Source organism: Falco peregrinus, chromosome 4 (genome assembly GCF_023634155.1).
Source record: "Falco peregrinus isolate bFalPer1 chromosome 4, bFalPer1.pri, whole genome shotgun sequence".
Classification (NCBI taxonomy): Eukaryota; Metazoa; Chordata; class Aves; order Falconiformes; family Falconidae; genus Falco; species Falco peregrinus.
The window spans coordinates 83,439,403-83,465,746 of record NC_073724.1 but is presented as its reverse complement, the minus strand read 5'-3'; positions in this window follow the sequence as shown (position 1 = coordinate 83,465,746).

The following is a 26,344-nucleotide window of genomic DNA, read 5'->3' as shown; positions in this document are numbered from 1 at the left end:
TTCTATTTAACAAAAAGGAAAAGAATAAGATTGTGCCCCCCTCCAAAAAAAAGTTGCTCTTGAATGAATAGAAAGAAAGAAAAAAATAAAATGTATAGATGGATAACTGATGTATTAAAAAATAAAGTAATACAGGTAGATGTTAATAAAAAAGAAAAAATCACACTGAAACTGTATTGTCATTTAAGATTGAGATTGACAAGTAAGATCTAGGCTGAATCCTCTTAAGAAAACATTTTTCAAGAAATTAATTTCAATCTATATCATCACATTGAAGAAAACTAGTGAACCAATAAAACAGACAAGAAGTGCAATATTTACTTAGCTATTCTAGGTAATCAAAATCAGAACTGTTCTGCAAACAGATTATAGCTACTTTTCTAATTATAAAATTTATAGATAATTTACATTTTATATAATCCACATGGTGTACTAAAATATATATTAAAAATGCATTAAACTGTAATAAATTGTGCTTATAAATCCCCAAACACACACATAAACTTGTACTGCATTTTGAAACCAAGGTGTTTATTTACAAAACCTAATATTTAATAGGGAACATTTTTTATTCCTTTAATATTAGGAATTAGTGCACTGTATTTTTTTTCAGAAAACTAACTACATGGACAAGATGCTTCTCTTTAACTGTTTTTCAGTCCATTTCTTCAAAATAATACAGTCCTAAAATTATAAATATTTTTAGTAACTGTGCAACAACAAAAGTCAAAGGATGAATTACTTCCATGATATAAAAGCAAAGTGTTTCCCATCCAACTTCTTATTTATTTTTGGGAAAATTATTGCAAATCTTCTGCATTGTATGTTTATTGATAATATTGTCATCTTTGAAATCTGTTATTTAAGAAAACCAATAACTGAATTGAAATAAAATTTGGAGTACAGAAAAATAAGTCTGGAGCTAACATAGCTGATAAAATATTGTATGCTGCCTTGTGCAGAAAAGCTAATAAATTGCTGTCAACTTAAATAATACTTTTTGACAGTTAATTCACTTTTTTTCAAATCCTGATAAAACACAGCAAGAAAGCATGGATATTTTGATTTTTTTTTCTTTCTGTTTTATACTAATGTAATTTACTTGAACGATCACTCAGAAAATGTTCAACTTTTTTGAATAAAGTTTACAGCAAAACAACCTCCTTAAAATTGCTTTATTAATAAAAAGAATCACATTTATTTATGCATTTATTTATTATATTCTAGATTAAGGTGGTGCAAACTCCAGAAACCATGTACATTTTTTGTGGTAAAATAGTATATGTTTAACTTTGAAACCAAGTTAGTTGTTCCAAGTAGCTTAACAGCCCAGTGTAGTCTCACAAAGATTATGTTTTTTCAGTGTTTACCTATTATTGTCTGCTAGAAACTTTTTTCACATATTGTTGACACTTAGAAATTCTTACTGGAGCTATGACTAGAAGCACAATGCAGTTAAATGCTTTTTTTTTGTTGTTTCTTCTCATTCAGTTGTTTAGAATATGTAAAGTGATTTTCCACCTTCTGTTTTATTCATTCAGCAATATGCGTTGTCCTAAATGTATGCAGGTAAATGGGAAGGACTCATTTAATATCACATAAACATCTGTGTGACTGATCTAACAAACCTGGATAAATGACAGTATTCATCATTACATGACTTGTAGGTACAAACCACTGAGCCGCCAGTAGACAAAAACCAGAAAAGATTTTTTGAAAGAAAAAACATTTTAAAACTCCTTTTAGAGGAGAAATTTTGAAAAAGCAAGCAGCAATGAAAGCATATTCTACTTTTTTTTTTTCTTGCTAGATTTTATTAGACTGATGGTGGGTTGAAAGCAGAATAATTTAAATTGCTCTGGAAGCAAATGCATAAGTTTTCTTTTCCTTTTTTGTTTTTTTGTTTTTGTTTTTGGGGTTTTTTTTGGGGGGTGGGGGTGGTGTGGTGGTTTGTTGGAGTTTTTTTGTTTTGTTAAAAAATGCACCAGAGAGTATCTTCTTCAAAATTCAATTCGTCTTCTTGACTGTTAGTGTTTGCTTTGGGAGCTCTACATTATTGGACAGTATGGTAAGTGTGTGAAGCTATATACCTCCCTATCTCCTCAGTGTATTCGCTTCTGAAGAGGCCATGCATGAACTATTCTACATAAAGGCACATACTCACCTCATCTGGTCTTTTAAGTGAATATCAGTGTACAGGAATTTGAATCAGGAATGAACAGACCTAAACATACTTTTATTTTTTGGTAACCTGGTAGCTGTTTTGAAAGAGCTAGATAAGACCATCTTGAAGAAGAAAAAATGAGATCTTCAGAATATAAAAGTTTATTTTGTGTTGTTTTTTTTTAAGTCGGCACTTGAATAATATCCTGATCAAGGAGGAAGATGGTCACATGTAAAAGCTTAGTTGAATCAAGCTACAGGTTTATCAATTTAACTTATTTAGACAAGATCTAAAATTATCTTTTAAACCCCAGTTCATTATTTTGCCCAGAACTATTCCACCTGGGAAAGTGCTGACATCAGTTCCCTTTTCTCTGCTGCTGGTCTCTGGCCTAAGACTCATATCTATCCATTCTCCCTTTAAACTATCAAATAAAGGGACGGATAGCTTTTGTGCCTTTATCCTCCATTTTTTGATATATAGGCTTAATAATCTCTAGAATCAATGTCCTACCACATTTTATTCTCCAGTGGAACTTTGAATTATGAGATTTTTATTATATCTGAGTCATTTTGTTTATCTTGCAAAGCAATTCACAAGGCTGCTAAAATGATAAATCTAGGCAGCCCAATCCACTGGTGGACAAATTAAATTTTCTATTATAGATATTATTATATATAAATTTATATGCACAAATGTTTAAAAACACACAGAACCATGTAAAATTAAGCAGTAATATGGAATACCCACTGGCAAGCTACTACCATTCCATTGACCAGATATCCTTGGAATATCAGGAGTGTGGAACTCATATACTCCAATTCTGAGAATGCAGATCTTTGTATTCAAGCTATTTGCAATTTGTTCTCAGTTTCCTTGTCTGGTTGCCTGATAAGGTTTCCTGTTCCTTACAAAAGGCTGGTAACTTTTGTTCATCTCTCTGGAATGACTCAGTGTGAAACAGGGCAGTATGGTGGTGCAGTGGTTTTTGTTGGTTTGTTGGTCGATTTGGGATTTTTTAAGTGAAAATAAGCATGTTTATTTGGATGAAGCGAGAGATGATATGGTAATAAAAACAGCATGAAAGTTAATACTAATATTGTCATCAAAATAGGTAACATCAAAAAAAGAGTAGAATCTTAGTTAATTTCTAACTTTTGTTACTTTATTCTGAAGATTTTGTTATGTAATTTGATTATATTTAGTTGCCTTGACATTCATATGTATTTCATTTAAATGCTTTTTTTTTGGTATTATTTCTATGGTATTATTCTATCAGGAATATGTAGTAGTATGCATTCAATTCACAATTTTTAAAAACTGAAAGTAATTTCTAAAATGCTTTTGTTTCATACATATATGCTTATACATTAGAGCCAACAGAAGAGTAATCTGTGCAATATATTTAATTTGTGTCAACTTAGAAACCCCTGACCTACTCAGCATGAGTAGGGAGGGTGAAAGAAATCACTATGCCTAAAGCACTTTGAGAAGTGAATCAATCTTCTCAAATCCCTAAGTAGACTAGCACAGTCTCTATGTCTAACCTGAAAATTGATCCTATGCAATGATGAAATGAGTGTCTGATCGACAAAAATGAGTTTATGCAGCTTCTCAAATGTCCTCAAGAAACAAAGCCTATCATGCAGATATTTTTCAAGGCTGCCTTTCCCAAATGTTAGTAGGGTAAGGGAAATCCATAAAAGCACCAATACCCTCACTGCAGTTCTAAACAGAGCCATGACTTCTTCAGTTGTAGATGCCTTGATGCCAGATAATATTTCATTACAGAGGAGGACTAGCTATTATGTAGTATGTATTCTAATGTGAAAACTCTGCTCTAAGTCCCTGTCTACTGCTGACTTTTGTAGTACTCATTGCAGAAAGAGTTCATAATGAGTCACAGCAAAGCAAATGTTAGCATCACAAATCTTGTGGATAAATATGATCCAGTTTTACACCCTTTTGCTCACTTTTCAAATTTTGGATATTAAAAATGAATATGCAATTATTAGTTGTGGTTGGCAACAATAGTAATTTGAACATTTGGAGAAAATACTGGAAATTAAAAAATAAATGTACAGGTTTAATGTATATTTTTAAGGTTTCTTGGGTCAAGAATAGAATGTCTGAGTTATTTCTGTGACTTTCTTTTCTCAGTGTTTAGGCCTGGACATCATCATCAATAACAACTATTTTAGTCTTTGGGCTGTGAGGCATTGTCAGGCAAATGAGTGTGCCTGTCTGCCTGATGTTCTGTGCAAAGTACACATTTCAGTTTCCCCATGACTAAAGCAAACCCTGATCTACATAGTACAAGAAAATTTAGTACCCTTATTTGGCATTACAAAGTGTTCCAGAAAACTGGTACACTTTCTAGAACCAATTAAGAGGTTAAAACTGCATCTTACTTCAGTGGTGACACTGCTTTGTACCTATTGAGCTGTAGTAATCCCATGCTATTTGACTAATTAGTATATTGAACTATTTGTTTTATTGCAGCACAGATAATAATAATAAGGAATCCTATGAAGATTTTCCTCTTGTTAACTTAAAACTTTTAAACTTTAAAATCACATTAATATAGATACTGTTTTGTTTGGCTGGTACTACATTATTAAGAGCCACAGAAACTAAACATGTTTTTCAAGTTTTAACGAGTCAGGATAGAAATCAAGCACTTCTTGCCCTAGACTGGAGCCACTTCTCTTTTCTTTATAAAGGACTGGAAGATGGCAAGGTGTTTCACTGAAAATAGCTGAACTGCATTTAAAAAATTTTGATAGAAGCTTAAATGGATTTATCTAGATAAATTTACCATGCTTAATAATTATCATTCTTTTATATACAGTACTTGTAGCTGCAAGATCTGAGGATACTGGTAAAACATTGTCTGCAGAAGAGTAATATCTTATATATAGCCTAATAACATGACTAGAAAGAATTAGCTAAGACTTCAGGAAGGCAAGATCTTCTTCAGGACTATGTAAATAAATTACCTTCCTAAGGCCTACAAAAAGATACTAGCCTTGATGTACAAAGTTTCTTCCAAATGCTTAAACAGGCTTCAGTTTAAAATTTTATTATCAGCTTTGCAGACTCCAGTAGCACCCATTCTGCCTCTTGAACCATCTAATGTCCCATACAGACTTTGCTTTCATGTATTTCTAATAACACAAAGTATTTTACACAGTCATGTTACTACTGGTTGGGTTGTTGTGTCATATTCACTAGGACTCTTCGTTGTATATTTCAAGTATCACGCAATTTCATGGTAAGGAATACAACTTAAGAGTTTTTTGGTTTGGTTTGGTTTTAATTTGTTAATAATTGTGATATAGATCCATAACCTCATCTGATCCACTATTTAAAATGAAATGCTGTGGAAATCTGTCCTTCAAATAAGAATTTATAACGGATATATATGGTTCAAAACTTTTGCATTTAAAACATTTTTCCAATTTAAAGTATTATTTAGGTATTTTAAAATTATTTTTAAATATAGGACTACTGAGAGGCTTGGGTTGGTTGGTTTTTTTAATTTTGTTTATTTTGATTTGTTGTGATGTTATTTTTTTTTTTTTCTCTCTGTTTTAACTGCTTTGGGATTCTCAGCACAATATTATACAAACATACGTGAGCTCAGTGGCTATTTCTGAAACTCCTACAGACAAATCCAGACTTCAATGCAACTCTCTGGGCACCAGATGCATAATTTAGCAATCAGATTTTATATTTGCTGCAGCATGACCTTGACATCTATGTCTATAAACTTTGCTATGTTTTCCATGTATTTTAATACCTAGCAGTACTTACATGAATTTAGCACTGAAATCTATGTAACCATCTCCATTTTTTTTACTTTTATGCATATAAATGACAAATATTTTTATTATGGTTAATAATGAAAATCATAGATATTTGTCTAACATATTTTAGATTTTTCCCCCCCAATAAAATTTGTTTCAACATTTGTCAGTTAGGATCTTCCATAGTTGACTTTACTTTACAATGTTATACATTTCTTAAGGTTTTCTTTTCAAGTAGAGGTAATATGTGCAGTTTAAACATTTGTGTGTGGATTGGTTTTGTTTTATTTTCCTTCTTTCACCTGAAGAAATCTCCACAAGATGTACTTGACTTTAAGATGGCAAAGGGCAACTTGTAGTAGATCTTACTAAAATTAAACTTAAACCCAAGATTTATAAGAAGTAAGTGAGGACAGAACAGAAGCCAAAGTCTTCATCTACAAAGCAGAAATCCAACTCACTTGACATGCAGTATCCTACTTGGATGTCAACAGATGGTTTCAAACTGTAGCAAAGGTTGAATTTCTTTGACATTAGAAGCACAGCGGTCTAACATCTGCTGTCCCCTGATGTGTGCTTGACAGCTCATTTCAGCAAAGGATACACAACATCTTATAGGCAATTTTTTTCCAGCTTGTACAGTTGGGAATAACCTGACCCACAAAAGATAATGCCTCTTAAAGTATTTGGATACACCATCATGTTTTCTAGATTTTTTCAGTTGTTTCAACAACTTCTAACATTTACATAATCTGCTATAGAAAAAAAAAAATACATAATAGCATGTTCTTTTCCATTGCTCCAAAATAGTTGAATGTTATACATTTTTCTTGTATAAATGAAAATCATTTACAAACAAATTGCTTCAGTAGTAACATTGATGGAAGCAAATAATCATGACATAGAATATTGTTAACATACCACTTATTGAATCATGGTTTTAATTCTAACATATTGTTGCAGTTAATTTATCTTTATTCTTTTCATAAAATAAAAATGAGAATACAAGTAAAGGGGATACATAGAAGCTTTTAATCTCTTATCATCACAGGAAATAAAATTTCTTAAAATGTATGTTTTAGCTGTGAACATTTATCGATTTTTTTAGGTGTAAGCAATAACCAATGCAATTACTTAAGAAAACATGAATAAAATGGAGTTACATTGAATTCATGACTTTGCTCCCTACCGCCTTTTCCTTGCCAAAATAAAGGCTCATCCTGCAAAGGGAGTTAGGTCAGTGCGTTGAGATAAATGGCAGAACCCTATTAAGTATTCATTAATTTCTAAAAGAAACATACCCCAACTGTGAGGATTCCAATTTCTTTGTCAAATTACAAGAGACCTCCTCCATGTAGGTTGTTACACTGTGGTTGCCTTCAGCTGATCTAAGCCTACTCTGTCACTTCCTGTCATCTCCACTTACTGACACAACTGAAAACTTCCCATGGTGGATGGGAAGCGATGGTTTTTATTTTTTTCCCCAGCCAATCAAGACCAATAGAAACAGGGAAAATGAAGATTAACATGTGTTACATTCCAATACTACCCTTGTCTGCAGTATCATCAAGTACCTTTCATCAGCTTCACTGTTCTGAAGAGAAATTGTTATTCAGTTTGGCTAAATTAACTGATTTTTATGACTACTATCATTCAAACTTTTCAGTGATCCTTCTCTAAAATGGTAGGTGACATTTTACAGAAGAAGCTGAACAAATATAGCTGACATAGGAACCCTGCCAGGTGGACAACTTTCTGGGTTTTTTACATATGAAGTTCTTACAAAAGCATCAAGTCTTTAAGAATAATTCCAGAGTCTCTTTGTTCAGCTCTAGGATGAACACCTAAACCACTAAACTTATTTACTTCAAGACAAATTCATTAAAGAATTTTCAAAAGAAATTGGGCAAGGCAGAAGACATGTCCCCTATAGGACTCGTGTCATACCTCTCAGTCCTTTGTCATTTGTCTTAGTCACCCTGGGTCATTTCAGATGGCACTAAACATCAGTGTAAAGGTAACTGACTTAAAGCAAAAGTACAACCAATGGAGGCTAAAAGCTGATTAACTTTATTGACAAGTGATTAAATTCAATGAACACTTATAAAATTAAAGGGATATCTAGTAATACAAGATGCATGAGAAACCTTCCACCCTTAACCATACTGTGATTTTTGAAAGCACAGTGATAACTGCTGTATTTAGATTATGCTGTGCCCTGAAATGCATGACCTTAGAGCTTTCTGATTTTTGATGCTGGCAAACTTCCCCAGGTCTGTTTGATTCATTAGTAGAGACATAGCCCAAAGAGCTTATATGTTCACTCAGTCTGTAGACTTTTGTGGTGCTGAATGCGTACAGAATATTTCCACATCATGTACACAAAGATGAAACCTGGTTAGTGTCTATTGCCTGCTGATGATAGACATCCATTCAATACCAAGAGCTGGGGCTCTTGGTCCATGCATTAAGACAAAACTGCCCACTCATGCTGACTAATACGCATGATCATTTTGTTAGTGCATGATTTTTTCAAAAACAGATCTCTACGATAGTCTTTGTCATAAGGCATAATATAAGCATCTACTGTTGTCTGTATGGGAGAAAAAAAAAATGTCATTCAAACACTGTCAGCTTTAATCCATGACTTTCTACTGTCTGCTGCTGAACATACTGAATAGATATCCAGTTTCTATGCATATACCTTAGTCAATTTAAAATCCCAGCTCTTATGTCCCATCAGAGAGATTAGTACAAATAAATACAAGACTCCTACTTTGTCATATCAAGCTTGCTTAGCTTTATTATTATCACATATCATCTTCAGGCATGCAATAAATCAGTTGTGCTGCATTTGAGCTCATTGTATCCACTTCAGAGTTTGTACCCTCAGGCTTTCAATCCCAGTTTGTGTGGTTTTTTGCATGGATGACTAAAGTTCATGAACTGATGCACTGTATATTCCTTGATTTCCAAATCATTCATTTTCTATAAAGTATTTTTATAATGTTCAGGGGATTAAAATATGAATATCACAAAACTGTAAGTAAAATTTTGAGTCCATTTTATTAATTGTTTATTCTTTTCAGTACAATACTCATGCAAATTGTAGAAAAAATATGTTTAGATGGTAAAGAGCCTTAAAAATAAGAAACAGCTTCCTCATTAATTAAATAATTAAGTATTGATGAGTCAGGGTTATTTATTTTGTATTAAGTATTTGAACAATTTCGATAATGAGCTACAAATCAACAAATCATTAACAACAGGATTAAATTAAGGCATGTAATAAAACCCCCTTGATTTAAAGATCTTAGACCATTTAATGACAACCAAAATCAGTGTCATCTGCAAACTTATAGCTCATGTAAAATTCTGTTTCTGCTGAAGGCCAGTAATATACACAAGTGAAATATTCATATTTGGATTTACTGTTGGTGCTTCACCTATCTCCCATGTTAAACCACCTTAAGTGATCGGGAGTATTCAGGAAATAAATGTTTCCTCTGCAAACTTCCCATAAACTTCTGTCTTTACTAAAGAACTTCACACATTTATTCTAACCTTCTGGGAGTCTATGGGTCTGAATTTTCTCCTTAATGTATTGCTTTGCACACCAGTCTCAGAATGCTAGAATGCTCCTGTATTTTACGAGGAATATGGTGAATTTGTAGTGACTGTCACTACATCAAAACAATGTTTTGACTGACTCATCTAATTTATTGAAAAGACAGGAACTTTTAGTATTTCTAAATGTGAATAAAAAAGTGCCATAATCATTGGCAGCAGGGATATAATACAATGAATCAGATCATATATCTGATAGACACATTCAGACTTGTTTGAAATTGCTAAATGGTTTGGATCACAGACGTGATAGTGGTTTCCTGTGACAAGAGTTTAGACAATTTAAGCTTGTATGTCTTGCCATTATCTCTTGGTACCTAACAACTCCTGAATTTCAGAAGTGGAATGAAGGAATTCTTCTAATTCACATTTCTAATATGACAGGATGTGCTTCTCTCACATATTTGTCTCTATTCGAGTAGTTTTATCAGAAATGATAACTAGATTTAATCCATTAAACTATTTTTTAAAGTATTTGATGATGACAAACAAGTTTACAGTTTGCTCTGTTGTTTTTACTTAACAATAAAAGTAGATTGTTTTGGTTTTGTTTAAACTGTATTACACTGAATTTTCAGGAATCTTTGTAGGTTTTCCTGAGATTTTGTGAATAATAATTAAAAAAAAAATAATATCTTCTTCCTTCCAAGATTATGGATTATGTGGAAGTGATACCACTCTTTTATCAGTATAGAATTACTTGATAACTTAGAGTATGAATTGAAAAAATACCCATAAGACCTTATTTTCTTTTTTTCTTTAAAAGAAAGAGGGATAATTATAGTCCACTAAACCAGGCTGTATTATATTAGTTGCAGTAAAATCTATCCTCTATCTTTGATAAATAAATGACTGAGAAAAAGTTTTAGCTTAAACATATACACAGAACTAGTAATATCAATAGAGAAATGTCTACTTGTAAGTTAGATGTTTGGAAAGTGCTTACCTATGTAGCATGTCGAGTAGATGACTAATTCAGGTCTACTGGCTTGTGCAATCTGAAATTAGATAAAGTTTAACTGTATGAAATTAGTTGATATGTTCTTTTCTTACACATCTCAATGTACAAACTGTTCATAATAGTTTGCTCATGAAGTTTGTTATGAGGGAAGAAACAGAATGTTTGAGATAACTAATGCCCAGAGCTGTACAACACACAATTTCAAATCAAAAGCAACAACCTGAACAGCATTGGAAGTGCCAGTATTAAAGAAAAGAAACATCAGAGGCAAAGCAGACACAACCAAGAATTCTGCTCACAGGTCATGGCCAATGACACATTCTGCATATAATAAATAGCTGTTTTCCAGTTTCATTATTTGTATACTTCAGGGAATAAACCAAACAACAGAATAAAACTTTACAACCTAAAATGGTGAAATTGTCTGGCATTCCTATTTGAAAGATACATCATACTGAAATATATTGTGCTCTGAACAGTAGTCACTGAAACTAAGGTAAAAAATGGATCACACTACAGCCATAGTTATAGTGGTATACTCTAGAGTGCTTCCACTTGATTTTGAACTGCTCTTTAGGTGTAGCTTGACTGCAGGAGTGGAAAAGAGTTTTATAAACAAATTGGATTGGTACTGCCAAAATGGAGAACATAGTCTAGTCTGTGGATGAAGCATTTGGTCAGTCACTTGTCTTGATTACCTCCATGTAAGGGAGGGTAGTGCTTAGAACTACATCAGAAAACTAGCACATCAGTATTATAAAATTCCCAAATCTCTTTCTAAGTAGAAAAATTACAAATCACAACAGTCACAGGAATTAGTTAAAAATATCATTTAATCATGAATATTTATAATATTTAAAATAGGGTTTAGAACAATTTTCCTGTCGTCTAACTTAAATAGGTCTAATCTATTCCATTCTTTCCATGATTATTTTATATGTAAAAATAAATCTTCCTAGATCTTTTTTTGTGTGTCTCTGAATCCGTGACAGAACTGAATTGAAAAAAAAAAAAAAGGAAGTTAAAACACTATGAATAAAATGAAGGTTTTGTGCCTCAAGTTTATACAAACAGCACAACAAAAATTACATTAGTTGGATATATAATTTGCCTACAGAATGAATTCTACTTAGGCTTTAAGGTACACTTTTCACAAAGTTGCAAAATGAATTAATTTGCAAGAGTTTAAGTTTGCCTGTCAAAAGTAATTCTATTTAAATCTCTGTTATCTTTTTTTTTTTACTGGGGAATTTTGAAAGAGTGGTACAAGTTAGACAACTGAAAATGACAGGCATATAACATGATTTAATATTTACTGAATTTTGCTCCTGTATTTGGAAAACTAAAATGAGATTGCATTTGGTAAAGGTTTGTGGATGCAAGAGAAGGTTACTAGAAATTATTCTGTTTTTTCCACTGAAATGTAATTTTCAGACTATTTCCGACTATTTCTATTTTTTCATTTTTTAAAAAGACTTATTTTTGTGCTTATGGCATGATAACCTAGAAGTGAATTAATGAAAATCATAAACATTGGGAATTCGGGAAATAAAAAAAAAAATATCATCCTGAAAGCCCTCATATTTAAATCTTACAAGCCCTTTACTAATACAACTATATTACTTATATTATGTAAAACCAAATAAAAGACTTTTGACTCCACCAAGTATGGTCAAAGAGAATACTAAAAGCCTTTACACAAAATGTTTATCTTTTAAGAAGGCTCTAGCAATGATGCAAGCACTTCCTCCTTCAGTCCCCTCCTTCCTCTGCTGAAATGATCTTGCAAGGAGATTGAGGCTTTGAGGAAATTACTCTACAGTGGGTTTGACCATGCAGATAAAAACTTTCAAGAGAGTGTAGTTCAGCAATATATCACCTCTGGTTAGAATCATTGCATTTAGTTGTTCTTCGAAATTTCTTTCAAACATCTCTAGCAAAGCACAACCTCAAGCCACCACAGCAGGACTTCATTTCAGCAATGAAAAAAAATGTTACAGGACTTTTTTTACATCAATTAAACATTTCATAAAGTAATAGAGTAAGCTGCTGGATTAAAAAAAAAAATAAATATGTGCACAATGAGGAGGAGGTATTCCCTTTAATTTATTTCACTATTCTGCTGACGTGCCCTTCAGCACAGGTACTCATTTCGTAATTCACTTTTCACATGTATTTCATACAGTTTTCACCTCAGGTTGGAGGATTTTCATTCCAGTATTGACGTGACCTGACCCTTTTGAACTTGTATGATCCTACTATCACAGCATAAGACAAAACAAGTTTTGAAACGATAATAAAGAATTCAGTTTCATTTATACACTATCGATTTTTGTTTAGCTTCTATTTCTTTTTTCTTCCTTGCTTGAATGCAACATAATAATAAAAATGCAGTCATCAACCAAAAACAGATGATAAACTCCTAGAACATTAGAAGATTATGTATTATGAAAACTTTATGCTGTGTAGTTCAGTAGAGAAAGACTAAAGTAAGTGGGACTGTATTATAATTCCTACATATTCTATGTTCCATCCATTTGCTATTGGTATTGTTTAATTGATGAATGTAAGGGTCTAACTCAAGCAGAAGCTGACAGCAAAATCAGAAGGGAAACAATGAGTTGACAGCAGATGTTCCAGCAAATGCCTGAGACAATGCAGAAAACTAAATGCTTTGAAGTCTATCCCTGCCCTCCTGCTGAGCTGTCAAACTGGTTTGATCAAGCTCTAGTCACAGTTGCAAACAGAAAGATTTTTATTGACAGCATAAAGGGACACGTTTCCTAAAGACGGACTCAAACCTCAGCTGAAAACAAACTTCACACATGACAACCTAAGGTAAGTTTGGCCTGTGTAAGTGTTAAGGTAAGACAGAGATGCAATAAATGTTTTCTTATACTGGAACCTAGCTTTTAGTTATTCTTCCCATTTAAAATTCAAAAAGTATTTTAATTGGCAAAGGCTGTTTCAGATCACTGTATTAACCAGTTCATTACAGGTCTGAGAAATCTTGGGGGCCTTATATCTACTTAAACCTATTCGTTAATCTCATAAAGTTCCGTAAAAGGAGTAGGTCAAAGATAACATGCGATTCTGCTGTCCTGCAGGTCTTGACTCAGGTAAAGGTCAAAAATACAACTAGATTGGACATCATGACAAGTATCCTAGATGTGAATACATGAGACAGGGAATTACATCAGCAAATAGAAGAGTATTGTTCTAGCTAGTGCATAAAATGAGAACAGGCATATTTGCATATCACTTACAGATCCAATGAAAGAAAATTTCAAGCACTAGGAAAGCCCTATTATTAAAATATTACACCACATAAAACCATGGTTAATATGTAATATGCAGCTTTATTCTAGAAAATAAAAATCTTTATTACCTATGAATTCTTAAAATATACCTGTAGTTCTCAGATGGTTGCTTGCTTAGCAGTTTTCACTGTTTAGCAGTGTAACACTGGGCTTTTGAACACATCATTTGGAGTGTTTTCCTTCGGAGTGTTTTCCTTCCCTCATTCAACCCTGGGAGAGCTACAAGGGCAGAATCTATTTGGTGACAGTGGGATTCATCTAATCAAAAACAGACATTTAAAGTAGAAATGTTTACATCTGAAATAATCATTTCAGATTCCCTTCATAGTTAATAGTGGGAAAAAAGCACTTGTAGGGTATGATTTATACTTGTAGAGTATGATTTATTTTATTCTAACATAGCCATGTAAAGTAAGACAGAATTCCATGTTATTTCCTAAGACAGCTTCCAGTTGCTGTAGAGTTTAGTGACACTTAGGAAGAAATTAACGTGTTGAATTCAGCAGGGCTGCAGAGTGATAAAATCTCTGTGAAAGCTTTAAGATTCTGAGAGGCTCTGTCTACGACAGGAAGTTATAAAGCCACCATGTGCCACCCTGATGCACCCTGACACTTGTGGTCTCTGTCCCAGGCAAATGGACATGGCTGTTGTTTTCCCATTTTAAGGTCTGTCTGTTAGGGAGGCTGGGGATGTATTGCAGAAGGGGGTGTGTGTGCGTGCACGCATACACACACACTCTCACAGAGCAGAGGACACTAACACAGCAGGCCAGACCTACTGCCACAGAGTGCTACCTTTAACAACACCCACAAAAATACTAACAAAACTCATGCAAAACTTAAGTAGGGATGGCAAATTCCTGATCCTCCTCTCTGCCTGATCAGGATTGAGGTTTGCTACTGAAAGCACACACCTGCACCCTCTAGATTCACAAGTACACCAGTACTTGTGGATCCCTCAAATATCCGCACAGGCTCACAGCCTGTCTAATAGCCTCGTCCAGATCCTGAGCCCTCAAACCCAGTATACAGTTGTCCTCCTAATCACTGGTTCAACATGATGTTCATTGGCAAGCATATGCACATACCCACACATCTGACTTGCAAGCACCCCAATAATTGCACATCTTTCAAGTGACATCATATGGCTTTCAGCCTACTTAATATGTATGCCTGGTTCCTGGGCACCCTTACCTACTCAGACCTTGACTCTTCCTAGAAACAGGCTTTCTTGCTACTTGTCTGTTAGTACAACTTGAAGTTTGCCACTGAATGATGCATAACAATAGGTTAAAATTGCTAGGGCAAAATATACACTCTGTTTCCTCAGGGTGCTGGCATGGACTTTGCAGCACTCACAGCTGGGATAAATTACACAAATATATTTTAAAAAGGGTTTAATGAGAAGATAGAATAGATCATAGTGATCAGTTGCAGAGCTCAGTCATACAAGCACACTGACTGGTGCCTGCTTACATGCAACCAGCTGCTTATATTCCTCCTCATCCCTATGTTTCCACAGTTGTTCCACCCCGATCTCCCTTGATTCCCTCTTTCCATACCTCTGGCTGTCCCTTAAATAGCCCAGTTTTGCACAGTTCCACAAGCCTCTTCTGGCAGCCCATGATGAGTGTTGCAAAGTCCCACAGGGATCCCTCCAGTGTCCCATAATATTCATACTAGTCTTCTTTCCCCATTCTTATCAGTTACAAAGTTCAGGTCAACTCCCTTCAAGGCTATGCCTGAGTGTTTTCTTAATGGTTCGTCAATCAGCCAGTGAACAGTTCTGGTCTTTGTTACAGTCTCTGTTACCACCTGCTCCTCAGATCTGTGCATCTGTGTGTTTAATTTATCACTTCGTTATTAGCTATTTCTTTTATACTGAATAGTCCTTTAACCAGATAACTTAATGAACCAGATGCTTTCCCATTCCACATTCCCTTACACTGCCCAGACTGATCTAGTGCCAGTTGATGCTTATTCTAACTCTTTTATCTTTACTGGACATTTATTGGAGCATGCTCTGGCTCCCAATTGGGAGTCCATGGACTTTTGGGGGCTTTTCTTCTTGTTTTTTTCAGATGAAAACTAGAGCTGGACAAGAAGTAAGCTCTGCCATAGTCTTCTGCATACTCATCTCTTTCAGACTACATAATCTGGTTCTGGTTCATTCTATGAGGACATGTAGTTTAGAATTGAGTGGAAGGTTCACACAATCAGTAGGCAAGAGATGTGTCAGAAAAAGTCGATTGCTGACAGGGAGCCCAAAGAAGGTCACTGTAAGAGAGGTGTCATCAAGAAAGCAAGCTGTAATTGTGAATTAAAGGAATTAAAGTATTTTTACAAGAAAATGGTCTCTTGCTATTACTGTTGCAGTTATTATACACATTTTTGGATTTTGCATTCATTATTTTTTAGTAATCCTAGCTAAATAATCTCTTGAAAATTCTTTATTTTTGCTTGAACTCTTAATTATTTCTCTTGAGCATTGTATTTAGATCATACCACATGATTATGTTTGAGTTCATGACAAAACAATGAGTTTGCTAGAAGGTAACTGGAAGGAGTTTGTATGCTGTAATTTTGAAAGCACAGTTCTTACATCATCTCATTTACAGTAGCCCATCTGGACATTTATGTTTAGTTCTGGCACTTTTTTTTCTGGTTTCTTTTCATTCATCTTACTAGTAACCCTGTGTTTTTCAGGCAAAATCTGATTCATTTCTAAAGGCCTACTTGATGAGAACTTTGTCTTTGAACCAAAGAAATAGAAACATTAGATTGAATGACAGTCATAGAAAAATAAAGGTTGGAAGGAAGCTGTTGATGACACAAGAAGTAGGGGAGAAGTAGGAGGAAACAGCTTTTGAGGGAAAGTTTAGGGAAATTTCTGGAGAGTTTGTCTTGTTATACTGACTGTTGCTGGGAAACTAAATTAGAGTGATGAGATAACACCATTTGCACCCTTACAGTAATCTTAATCCAAACATCTGCTTTGATGACAATAGCAGAAGCAACCAATTTAGGTTTCCAAGAATCTCTCACGTTTTTTGCAGCAAACTTAACAGGACCTGCTGTTGCCTCAAGCAGCTCCTACTTTATGAACATATAACATTAGGTCTTGTCCTTTCTTTCCATCTACATTTCCATAGCATTGGTGTCCACAGCACATTCCTGCAACCAAACACTATATGGTCCAATCAGAATTACAGTACTTGCAGAATGAAGTATCTCCTTGTTGTACAAGTATATAATTTATCTTAGCAATTGTATTTGCAATTTAAAAATTCACAGTAGGTATTTCAGTTCATCTTAAAAATAGTTTGGAAATTTGGGATTTGGAGGGAAAGCCTTGATAGTTGAGTAACTAGTACTGAACTCTTTAATAATTATTTTACTAAGCTTAAGGTTAATATCAGTTAAAACTAATGATAACAAGGAATCTATTGGAAGGTCTTTCAGGACCCACGCTGATATAGGTCAGAAACCAGTCAAACTAAAGGCCCAGACTTCTTCATAACTAATTTATGCCTTTCCCTTCTGGATTAATATTAGCTTTAAGTAAGTCTTTATCCCCAACCTGCTTTGCACCCCACATCCCCCACCCCCCACCCTCCAAATATATGGAGAAAATTAATATTCCCATATTTCCTTATTGTTTGTTTTGTTTTGTTTTGTCAGTACAGGTTTTTTTAATGTATTCTTCATACGATTTTTTAAAATATTCCTTCCCTCCACTATTCTCAAAACCTTTCTCTACACCTGTTACCCTCTTAGTCTCTTGTATCTATATGATGTTTTCTTTTTATATGCAAATTTCAAATTAGTTCTTTACACAATGGCATTAATATTTCTTTATCTGTATGAGGAATATGCTAATATAGGAGCACAATTTCTTTTAAACAAAATAAATATATTATTTATTTAAATAGCTGCTTATTTGTGGCTCAAAAATATTCATTAACATATGTATTGATACGCATAAGCCATTTCTTCTGTTCTTGTCTCAACTGATGAGTCCCCATTTTATGTCTTCTTGTCTTTCTCTACATTTATTTTGATCCCATGAACCTATAATGTGTGATAAGTAGCAGCTCTGCAGGCCGTTATCTTGCCAGCTTCTGCTGCTATACAGTTGTAAATCCAGTAAAATGTGAAGATTAAGGCTGGAAGAAAAGGCTTTATACATCTTTCCTTGGTTTAAAAAGGCCAAACAATCATGAACATCCTGAATTCTTATACCTACTGCAGTCAGGCTTTCCCCAACTACATGACACTTTGCCTGCCATTACCTTGGGGAAAGAAAGGAAAGAAAACAATATTTCAAAAGACCAACTGGCTTTGTTCTGTAACTAATAATGAGTGACACATCACACTGAAGGCTCAAAGGGTTGCTTTGTAGACTAAGTGAGTTTTGCTCACATAACATTGCACATTCAGCCTTTGAATCAAAGAACCTTTAAACAGAAAAATTCATTCCAGCCTTACTGTTTTATATTCAAAATTACTTTTAGTACTAAAAAACCTTGGAGAAAATATCACTGTCCAGTCAACTTAGTTTCATCCCCCTTCACAAAAAATAAGTTGGCAATTTTGCATATAAAATATTGTATGTAGCTTCAGTTGCAAGTCAGGTAAGGCAGAGTTTTTCATTACATGAGTTTAACAACTTCTGTTACAGAACCAGCAAAAATTCAATAAGGACAATCTTCTTATGCTTGGTCAGTATACTAGTGTGTTTATTTTTTTCTTTTTCAGATCTGCAGTATGTTCCTACAGATAGATAAGACATTCAATGCTTGGCTTTTTAGATTTCAATGAAATGAATTTGTATCTGTGTGAGACTGAAATATGATAATTTTAGAACAAAAAAGAGTAAAAAGAAAGATTTTTTGGACCACAATAGCTGGACAGCCATGAAGTTATGAAAGAGTGAGTAAAGTGATATGAAATAAAATTCAAAAGATTGCTATTTAATACATGAAAAATAGATTTAAGTGACTAAGTAGAAAAACTTCCATAATTTAATTGAAAACTAAGATGTTTTAAAGTCTAATTAAATGCATATTTCACACATTTAGAAGTGAAAGCATGGTAAAGTAAAAATGTTAATTGTGAAATCAGACATTCTGCTGCTAAAGGGTACAAAACTAATATAGGTGATATTAGTAAAATATACTCTCTGTTTGCATATGGTAATGATATTCTGGATTTCTTGATGAAGTGTTATACTAAAATAGTATTGTTCATCACATAGCAGGAGGCTTGCATATAAACAGATGAACTGAGATTGCTATATTAGCAGCATCATACTCTGTATATTAATGAGAGATTCCTTCATTATCCTTTTTTAAATCTAAGCAGTAGGTAGTCAGCCAAGAAAAGCTCTAAATCATAAAGGATGTTCACCAATTTTCAGAGTATTTTTTAACAGGCAGGAATAGAACCACTTAGCAAATTGGAAAGTTTTCTACTTTTGTTTCAAAAAGTTATATACTTAACACTGACAGTAAGAGTAAAACTTAGTGCACAATACTTAAGCTTTAAAATGAAGTTGTATTAATGAAAAGCTTAGCAAAGAAATCTAAATATATTCATTTTTACATAAACAGTGTCTTTTAGTTTAGCAAAAATCATTCTAAGGTTTAAAATAAGTATTGCAAAAAATCTTTTTTATTTTTCACCTTTAAAAAGAATTGGATAAACAGTAACTTTGAAATAAACAAATCGTCTTGTACTGAATAAATCTAGAAAAAAAAATAATAAAGGACATGTTCATTGGTGGGAGGCCCATAGATGTTAATTTGAGTAAAGATTGAATGGTGTCTGATAAAGCACCATGATAAAACTTCATAAAGCAAACATGATTTCCATGGTTATGGATATTTTCAAATGACAAAAGACTTTTTATGGAGAATTTTCACTACAAAATCAAATACAATTCATACCATTTATAGTCTACACAATAAAAAGTAGTAACTCATTTTGTAAGCAGATGTATCAAATATATGGTCAGAAACTAATTAGGAATACAGTATTTCTTCCAGTAGAAGCTCTTTATTGTAGTGATTCAGCTTCCTTCTTAATCAGTGTGCTAAATTAAGCAGCCTTTAAAATATTTCATACTGAGATGCCACTACCTAGTTTATGTTAATGTAAAAAGTAACAAAAATATTTGCAAAGGAAAGGGTTTCAGAAGTTTAATAACCTATATTTAAAAGGAATAGTAATTTTTATTACTTGCATCAATTTTAGAGTTGTCTATCACTATAGCAAAACTTATTAAAGTCACAAAAAGGAATGTGGCTGCTGTGGTCTGCAATAATTGTCAAGGCTGTGAGGACACCAACAGCCCTGCCTGTCCCTGCTCAACCTCTGCAGGGCTCCCCCCACCCTGCCCATGGCCCAGGAACCCCTGCCAGCCCTCCTGGGGCTGTCAGCCCCTGCCCCCGTGACAGGGAAGCAGGGCCAATCTCCAGCTCCCCACAGCCCTGCCCTGCCTGGCCATGGGCCTCACCAAGCTTTGCCGCCCCATGGGCCCACATCCCAGCTGGCCTTGGCCTGTCCCCATCATTAGTGAGATGCCTAATGCCCTCTGGCTGCCCTGCTGCTGGCTGGGGTGGTGAGATCGGCCCTGGCTGACGGAACCTGCCCTGCCAGACCCCATGGGATTCCCCCTTAGGTCCCTGGCCTTCACTGTACCCTTAGATAAATACAAGCCTTAGCATCTTCAGTAACAAAAACAAGAGGTCTGGGAGTGTGTCGAGGTAGCAATTTGGGTTAGGAAGTAGGACTGGACCTAGAACCCTTCTGGTGCATCAGGTATGTTGTGGAAATTTTTCATAGAATTTGAAATCCAGTTATCAATCACTAAAGCACCTACATGTTTGCAAATCTATGTGTATCCTGCATCCTCATGACTGCATGGAACTGTTTATGTTTAGTTTGAAAGTTGTGAAGGCATCTCCTCAGTTTACACTGAAAGTTTCTTCAGTAAACTGGCTGACTAGTTAAAAATTTGCAGAAAATCATTAAACGCTGACTTTGTTGCCTTCATCTCATGTAAACTGCTTATGCTGCATTATCTGACAATGTCTGCATCTGTGTCCTTAAAAAGTTTTAGAAAGGGAATGAATCATGCTTTTTTCTCTACCAAAAGGCACTATGCATTGCATGGTTACCTCATATGATAACCTTTCATGACTTTTAACTCCTGACCAATTTTAGCACACTGCCAACTGAGTCTTCAATCATCATGGGTTAATTTCACAAGCAGAACACAGATACCATCATCTTCAACTAAAGGTCAACAGTGCTTCAGTATGTCTATTAAAATTTAGTAAGAGGAATTAGATACTATGTTGAAGTGTATCTAAGACCTCTGTCTCAGTGTTTCTACCATGGAAATGGCTGTTTCTTGCCTAATGGGATTTAGCATGATTTGGAAAACAAGTCTTTCCTTAGAAATATGCAAATTAATTTATTCCCTACCTCTCAATTTTTTCAAATGAAATCCTTGCTTTCTGGATGGAATGCTCACCAAAAAAACACCAAACCAAACAAAAAAAAAATACCCAACAAACAACAAAGCAAAACAAACCAAGCCAAAACAAAAGAAAACCACCAAAAAATATTCAAAAAACAACCACCAAACAAAATAAAGGGAAACTGCAAAATATCTGGCAATTTGGGCCTTAGGATATCGTTTGGGGAGCAGAATATGACAGCTCAAAACCTCCTGAAAATAAGTTTGAATGGTGTGAATGTAGAGGCATAATATAGGCTATAATATTTCTAAAATGTATGTGCTTCTTTGTGTAAAGAAAAAAGTTATGTCTTCAAAATCACTGGGAAGAATTAAAATGTTACACCCTGTGTCTTCCAGTTGCCTCATCTTGGTACATTTTTCTGTTAAAGGGTTTGTGCCTTTCAAAATGGAATTCAGACTAAATATATGATAGATATCTTTGTCAAAAAAAGCAGCTTGATTCCATGTTCTAGTTACTATAGGTCAGCAACTATGGTCCCTGGATGCCTGGGACCATAAGGGCTCTCTTAGCAGTCCCAGGGAACAGATTGGCTATATAAACAGCACCAAACCAACACATGCAGAAAAAGAGAAACCCTGCTGCTTCATTATTTTCCTGCAGCTGTATGGGCTGTCTCATGCCTCACTTATAGTTTTATAGGGAGTAATCATATTGAGAACACCTGGGGTGACATGTAATTACAGCATGATTGTGTGGAAAAATGTGGGTCTATTCAAATTTCTCAGGGGCTATAGACAGCTGGTTCCTTTTAATTCTTACAACAGCATGTGTTCTCTAACAGCTGGAGATGCATTTTTCTATTCAGCCTCATTTGATGGATTGATTATGAGGCAGGTGATCAGCAGTTTCTAAACTGTAATCCAAACTCTGCCACTAACTTGCTGTTATCCTTGGGCAAACCACTTACGGTCTGATCCAGCTAAAGTATTTAAATATGTAAAGAGTGACCTAGGTAGAATATAGACATTTGTGTCCAGAAGTGCAGTTTTGAAATCCGTTAATTGTGTCTAGCTTTAGAAAAATCCCAGTACAGAAATTATAAGGGATTTTTTTTATATATAAGTTCTAGAGATAATTATTCATAGTTTATTGGCAGTCTTCGATTTTTTTTCTCATATTGAAGGATGATCACTAGACAAAAAAACAAAAAAAAAAACCCCAAAACCAAACCTGGACTTGCTGAAATACCAATCCCATTGAACTCTTGAATTCTAACACTCCAATAGGACAAAAAAAAACCAAAAACCAAACCAACCGACAAAAAAAAAAATATGCTGGAACAATGCAGTGATACTATTAACTTCTATTGAAATATGATTGCAGAAGAAACCTATTTTAAGCCGTTTTTATCCATAATGACATCTCTCTTCTGCCTGAGGGAATGGACATACATATCTTCCTTTCCTTTCCCTTCCCTCCCCTCTCCAAAAAAGCAAAGGCATGCCCTATCCATCAGATTATAGACTTACTGAAAATAATTCAAGGTCTTCAATCCACAGAGCAAGAAAAATTGAATAGGATTAGAACTTAACAGTTTTTCTTTTTAATGATAACCTCAGACTCTCTTCTTTGACACTAAAAATTGCATATTTATCTTATTCAATGACTACTTAATATCAAAAGCCTGAATATAGTCATCAAAACCTAATATCTCTTCTTCCCGGTGCATGCTTGAATCACTTTAGCTACTAAATCACATTATCTCAGTTCTAGTAAGTATTGATTTTTTTCCTAATTTTTATACTGAGAATATATTTTACAGAAAAGGAAAATACTGTCTTCCTGTTCTTCCTCCATCATGGAAAATGAGAGCTGGAACCTATGCTGGCTAAAGAAGACAATGAACTGGATGTTTCTCACTACATATTGTAAAGGAAGCCTGGGAGCTGAGCAACATAGCATGTAGCTGCAAGTTTATAACCCTAGCAGTGCAATCCAGAGATCTGTTTCACAGGAATAAAGTTGTGTGTTGCATCGTTTATCTTCTAGAGAGAAAAGTCATTTAGGGAGAGGTCTAAAAATCCCTCAAAAATATACAAGTATCATTTATTTTACATTTATGAGCACAGAGAAAACAAAATAGTTCACAAAACTAAGAAAAGATGTGAACAAAGGAAAACAACAACAACAACAACAACAAAAATCATAGTGGCTGCCACCCAAAGGCCTAAATGCTTCAGGGTATGATGTTGCTATATCTTTTTTACAATGCTACCTTAGAGGTGTTGCCATTTCAGCAGGGCTGAACATGTTGATGCCTATGTTATCCTGAAATCAGTTAGGATTTAAAAAAGTATCAGTACGTTCATATTCCATTGAGACCATAATCCAGTATATGTGTTCAGCCAACAGGGTACACCTAAATCACAGAAAGGAACCAATCAAGGGTAAGATATAACAGCCAAAGACATTTTCTGCATAAAATTCAGCTGCAGAGGAGCAGGTGATACTGCTCACTAAAATATAAAACTTGCTTCAGCAACTGTCCAGAAGACAGTAGACTTAGTTGAAAGGTTATTTCAATGGAAAGGATTTCAAACATAGTTGAGGGAAGCAGAGGTGGAAGTGAAAGCTGACTAGTCCTGCTGTGGGAGCAGTACAAGACTGCAAAAGCTTAAAGGAAGATGAATCTTCTGTAAAGACCAGGGAGACAAATACTTACTGTGGAAAAGGGAGGCCTTTGTCCTTCCCTCTGCACTGGCATTTTGCATTCCAAGGGGACTTTCTACAACTACTAAGTAGTATGTGCCACATTGCCACCTTAACCTAGTTTTTATACAGGTCTCCAGCCCCCATCAGACATTTAAACCTCTTAGCTAAACATGGTGAAGTCACAAAGTGAATGTTTTACCTTGAAGCCTAATAAAGCCTAATACTGTCACTACATTCCCAAAAGTATTCAGATTGTTCTCTTTCACCTAAGACAATGCTTCCTGCTGAATAAAAGTCATGAGTGTTTTGTGTTTTGGTTTTTTTTTTGTTGTTGTTTGTTTGTTTGTTTGTTTGTTTGCTTGCTTGACGTCCCAGGAGGCAACATCCTTGCTTAGAATTTAACTTTGTGTTAGAAACTAAGAATGAACACCTTTACCCACAAAGTCTGCACTAAGAAAAGCTTTGGGACATTTGATGCTCAATGTTACCCTAGTATCATGTTTTGTTGTTACCTAAAGTTAACCAGCATATGTGTGTGTATATGTATCTATATATAGATATATATAACCCAAGGATTTTTGGTAAAATTATGTTGGCAATGATAATTACTAGAGCAATACAATTAAAGTAAATGTTTTCTTTGTTACTTTGCAAAGCTACATAGTTGCTTTGCATTGGTTTTTAGTGGTTTGAGTTTTGTTTGGTTTTTTTTTTAATTTTCACAATTAACAAAAATGATACTTGTTCTTTTAATGAGTGTCTTTTCAAGTCTCCACAGAACTCATCAATTACATCAATATCATTTGCTACTGATGTAAGGCAAACCTTTATGACTGATATATTGACTACGTTTGTTTGAAGCTGAATTGTAATGATCATGATGCTTATGAAGTTCTGTACAAACAACGTATCCTTGGATGTGTTGAACACAGTTGCTTTCCAGAAAGAAAAATAACAACTACCATCACACCATGGCCTCAGGAAGCTCCATAGAATTGTATTTTTGGTCTTTACATCTTTCTAGTTCTTTACTGACTACAGAAAGTTTACCTTCATACACACTCCTGAGCACCTAGGTTGATACAATTATGTGTGAACAGGTAGTTCATGTTCATGAAAACTCAGTGATATTTTCTTGAAACAGTCCTCTAAACAAAATGGTTTGGAAACTGTCTTCTAAAAGAAAGAAATAGAATGCAAGGAACTCCCACTATCATTCCTTTGAATGAAGTTATGTCCTGATTCAGCTTTGTGTTTCTAGTTAAAGTATGCATGCCTTCCAAATAATTTAGAGAAAATATTTTTCTCTCAGATGTTCAGAATTTGTACTCACAATATTTTCTGTTTGACATTTGGGTGGCTAGCCCAAGTTTAGTCAATAGGTATTCCCTATCACCTTATCTATTTATCCCTTTAAACTGAAAATCAAGAAAGCCAAAGCATCTTGCAGCATTAAACATGTGCATGAAGTTATTGCATTTAAATCAATATATATAAAAAAGAAAAAACAAACAACAATGTCTTAACAAAATTTGTTGGCCAAGTTTCAAACTGAAAAGGCTTTTCAGGTTTGAGTTCTAAATCCATTAGGATAGTTCTAAAATATTTAGGAAAATTAATGGTGACAATCACGCAAAGAGAATTGTACTTCATTAGTAGTCTAATACCACTATTTGGAACATGAAATTAATTTTGCCAACAGTTCCATAACTTAAATCTTCAGTCCCTGTCAAACTTTTAAAATATTATTTGTTAAGAACAAAATAATTTAAAAAAATGTTTAAATGTGATTTTACAAAGAACAGTTTTCTTTGATTAGGATTTATATGTAGGCATAAAGAAGTTCAGATTAGTAATCTCTTTAGAGAAAATAATGATAATTTCTAATATGGTTTAAACGTTACTTTGAAATTATATGAAATATTTCTTGTATTACAACTGTCCTGAATTCTTCCTGTCAATCACATTTTTCTGCTTTTCAGATAAATAGATAGATACCGCCATTCTTTTATATAAAAATCTACAGAAACATTTAGCAAAACTGACAGGTTGACTAAGCAGATTAAATAGTGACACTTTCTACATAGAAACAGCTATCAAATTTACAGAGCAAACTAAATGAAAAAGTGGAAATAAATTTTTTATCCCTGAATTTTTGAAGGGCTACTAACTCTAAATAACACAGAGTGCAACCAGAAATCAAAACTCTTGATTCTAAAACGACTATATTTTGAAGTAGTGCATTAATATAATTTATAACT